This window comes from Limulus polyphemus, unplaced genomic scaffold (genome assembly GCF_000517525.1).
Source record: "Limulus polyphemus unplaced genomic scaffold, Limulus_polyphemus-2.1.2 Scaffold1052, whole genome shotgun sequence".
In the NCBI taxonomy this organism is placed as follows: domain Eukaryota; kingdom Metazoa; phylum Arthropoda; class Merostomata; order Xiphosura; family Limulidae; genus Limulus; species Limulus polyphemus.
The window spans coordinates 249042-253437 of NW_013666662.1; the positions used below are offsets into that span (position 1 = coordinate 249042).

General features: G+C 31.5%; 1 protein-coding gene across 1 annotated transcript in view; it reads right to left on the reverse strand.

Moving 5' to 3' along the window:
* The window catches only part of LOC106461883 (inaD-like protein), a 38886-nt gene that overhangs the window by 17669 nt on the left and 16821 nt on the right, over window positions 1-4396 (reverse strand). The gene's annotated exons all lie outside the window — the stretch shown is intronic.

Genomic DNA, 4396 nt, shown 5'->3' on the forward strand with positions numbered 1-4396 from the left:
GTAATTTGAAGAATCTATTTATTTCGTATATTAACTGTAATTTGAAGAATCTATTTATTTCGTATATTAACTGTAATTCGAAGAATCTATTTATTTCGTACATTAACTGTAATTTGAAGAATCTATTTATTTCGTATATTAACTGTAATTTGAAGAATCTATCTATTTCGTACGTTAACCGTAATTTGAAGAATCTATTTATTTCGTACGTTAACCGTAATTTGAAGAATCTATTTATTTCGTATATTAACCGTAATTTGAAGAATCTATTTATTTCGTATATTAACCGTAATTTGAAGAATCTATTTATTTCGTACGTTAACCGTAATTTGAAGAATCTATTTATTTCGTACGTTAACCGTAATTTGAAGAATCAATTTATTTCGTACATCAGGAATAATGGTATGTCCAAAACAAATAGGATAAAGGAAGTTTTGTCAAAATGATTTATTTAAATCATTCTTGTTCTACTTTTTAAACATATATATTGTATTTAAAATAAAAATTACGTTTTGGTAGAATTACTTTTCCTGTTTAAGAATTTAACCTCTCAATCTTTGCTACTACCATGTACTACAGAACGTCCTCTAAACTGAGTAACACATTACAGTTTAGCTAATTTAGGTCATTTTAGTGCTAGCTTGCTAATTTACAAGGTTAAGAAAATATTTATAATACCTTCCAAAGATAAAATCGTCTGCTGAGCAAGAGGGAGAGTAGGAAAGAACGTGAAAGCATAAATAAATAAAGATAATTTCAATTACTACAGCTTGGCATAGCCATGAAGGTTTTATAATGTCACGGCTAATCCCACTATTCGTTGGCAAAAGAATAGCTAAAGAGTTAGTTTTGCCTTCCTTCTAGTCTATCACTGATGAATTAAGGATGGCCATGAGTTAAAGCTCAATATTTTAAAATGAAATAGCTTTTTTTTCTGTCATCAGATAGAGCGAATTTCGGGTAAAACGTTTTATTATTTAAAAAGCACCAAGTAAAACGCTTCAAAGTAAACATAAAATGTTGCTCCTTTTGTTGGTATATTTAGAACCAAAAGTACTTGTGGTAGTTTTTAATTTGTACGTTTTTTTTTATTAGATTCTTACTTTTTTGATAGTTTAAACGTATAAGAATATTAATGTCATAAATTGCCCATTAAAATAACAAAGATTTCATTGTAAAAGCTGTTTCAAAACTGACAAAGTCAAATATGCGTAACACCCTCTACTTAATCTAAATAAACCTTTTAACAATCAGAATGTTGGATTAACCCTAAAAACCGCTTAAGCGTTTAAACATTCAAACATTTACTACCAGTTTAAAAGCATCATTGCTCAACATTGCAACCATCTTGACCATTCTGATTCTCCTAGGTATTGAAATCAAGTTAAATTGGAAAGCAGAAAAACAATAGAAAAAGTATGTTGGATTACTACTTTGAACAGTGGTCGTCCTTATGGTAATCGTGATTCTAATGTTAGTAACCTTCACACTGGTCATCCCTATGATATTAGTGTCCGTGAAATATTTCTTTGTCATTAGAAAATTAAACTTTTTCATGAAAACATAGAAACGGATAAACAAGGTCAAGAGCAAGGTCTACCAATCCGTTCACAGACTTTACTGTTAACCATAAAATGGGATTTTTTCGTTGACGTAAAAGTATTTTTAAACATCTTTAGTTGTACCCTGTATAATTTCATTCTCCTTAAACACAAGATTAGAACAAATAACAATGGTTTCTTCTAGAGCTAATATATGAATATCAAGATTATTAAACTGTATCTGTTTCAATTCATGGACAAATTCAAAGTTATCATAAATAGAATATTTATTCTAAACAAATTCTTTCAAAACAGGGTAAAAAATCCTGCTAGTGGTTGATTATAGTCATTTACACTAAAAAGAATTGGTCTAACTGGATATCTCTTTTTGCTAACTTTAAGGAGTCCATATAAAACCATACAAAGGAAGTCGCTCACAACAACACCGCATATACTGTGTATTCATAGCCACTTTTTAAGTAAGTCATGGACATTCGTAGAGTTTAATTTAGTATATCTATTTAGGTTTTGGTGCAAAATACCCAGCCGATTTCTGCAATGCTTGAATGGTTTCGAAGAGCTTATGGCGGTAGCGAAGAAGAACTTAGAAAATTTTAGAGTGTTGAAATCTTGACTTTCAGGAATCAACTTAAAAATAGCCCGACAATCTTCGCAGGAGTTTGTTTAGTAGCTGTGCATGAATTTTGGTGCAGTATACCTAACTGTTTTTGCTGTAGGCTTTAGTGCTTGAATGGCTTTGAAGAAAAACTTGACCAGTGGCGATAAAAAACTGATAAAATCTCTCCTTCTCTTTCAAGAATAAACATAAAAATAGTTTTATGACCTGAGCAGGAATATTTTAGTAGGCTTGCCCAGGTTTGAATAAAAAATTCAAAGTCGTCTTTTCTGTAAGCTTGTAAAACAACAATAATGATAATATGAAGAAGAAATGGATGAATTTTGAATTTTGTTTAACAATCCAAAAATCAACTTTTTTTGCTATTATCAATATTTTAGCAGCCTTAGCCATTGAGGAAAAAGGTCTTGAGTGTTGTTTCAAGAACAAGTCGGCTTTTTGAGATGGTTTTTGCCCGTGTGTTCTATTAGAATTTTTGAGAAAATTCTGGGCAATCCCTATTATGAATCACTATCGTGGTTCATGATAACGTTAGGCCTAATTGTTAAATCTTCTTTTCTAGCATTAATTATTAGATGTACCATATCCATCATTAACTTGTACAAAATATCTACTAGGTCTAGAGTCTGTAACGTTTACTAGACCTATTTGCAACACCTTAATGATACTGATTTCATGTATTACTGCAGCACTTACATAAAAGTTGACCAACTGAGATTTTCAAGCTACACAGAATATCTATGCATTTTTTAGCGGGACTTTTAGCAGAAATAGTGTAGTCTTTATAATCTACGAAAAATCAATTCTATGTTAATTATTACTCTAACTGTCTCACAGGCCTATAGCTGCCTAAAAGCAAACACTGTATCGTAGTGTAGCTTTCAACCCCAATCTACAAAAGTATTTCAATAAAATTAATTTATATGTTGCCCCATTACACCTTCCTCTTTAATTACAACAGTGTAAATAATGTTTTGAAACATCTTAAGGCTATAAGCTTGGACTACGTAAAACGTACGTTCTCTAGGCATATTCAAGTGCCATGACTGTTGTCTTTAGTTTGTTTGTTTGTAGTTTAACCATAAGGCTACACAAAGGCCTATCTGTGCTCTAACCACCACGAGTATCGAAACGCGGTTTCTAGTTTGTAAGTTCGCAGATATACCGCTGTGCCACTGGAGGGCGTAGTCTTTAGTACTTTACATTTTAAAGCAACCTGTTCGATATTTTAATACTAGAAATAAACGACCATATAACACCAAATTGTTGTTTTTCTTTAATCAACTGGACAATCAACGTTTCGCTTTACAGCTTCTTCAAAGTGTTCCGCTAAAACACAAACCGTAACTGTCAGTACAAAGCTTCAAATGAAGCTTACACAGAAGACAACTTCACCAAGTATATTGTTTAACGAATGCAAGAAGAACTATGTTGTACCAAATAGTATAAAAGTAAAATGTAATTTAAAAGACAATAGGGTAAAATTTATAATTAAATAAACTGAGTTTAAAAGTATTATCAAGGACAAACGGAGTGAAATTGCAAAAAGTGAGACCAAACTATTCTATGTACTCTTAAAATTAACTAGTAATATAAAGAACTTGTTATGGGATAAGCTTGAAACATCTAGTTATTGGATATGGGAAAAGGCAAAACTGAAACATAAGAATAATTTGAAAACAAAACTGAATAATTCAATTAAGAAATTCGATTAAAATTACTAGATTACTCAATAACACAAAAATACTAAATACTAAAAATATTGCACAGAACAAATTAAAGTTAGTGATCTGGGTTTGATTTTTTTCTATAGATAACAGAAAGAAGGTTTAATTGTGTTAACTGAAACAAGTTTGAAACAATTTAAAGTTGAGGACAATATTGTAAAAGATACTGTTCGAACAGCAGTAGCATAATGTCTAGCTTGTGATACTAAAAAACCAAAAAGTAACTTGTATAATTCGCCTAATTTAAAAACAAAATAAAAGCATTATTTCTAAAAGAGATAAAGGAGAATACGAGGCCTGTGAGAAAAGTATCCGACCTTTGGCCGAGGAATAAAAACTGGCATACCTGGAGCGTGGGAAACCTAATCACCCTCAAAGTAGTCTCCTTGGGCCTCCACACACTTCCCCCAGCGGTGCCGCCATTGTTGGAAACATTCCGAGAAAGCCTCTTTCGAAATGGAGTTTATCTCGGCTGTCGTTGCAGCCATAAT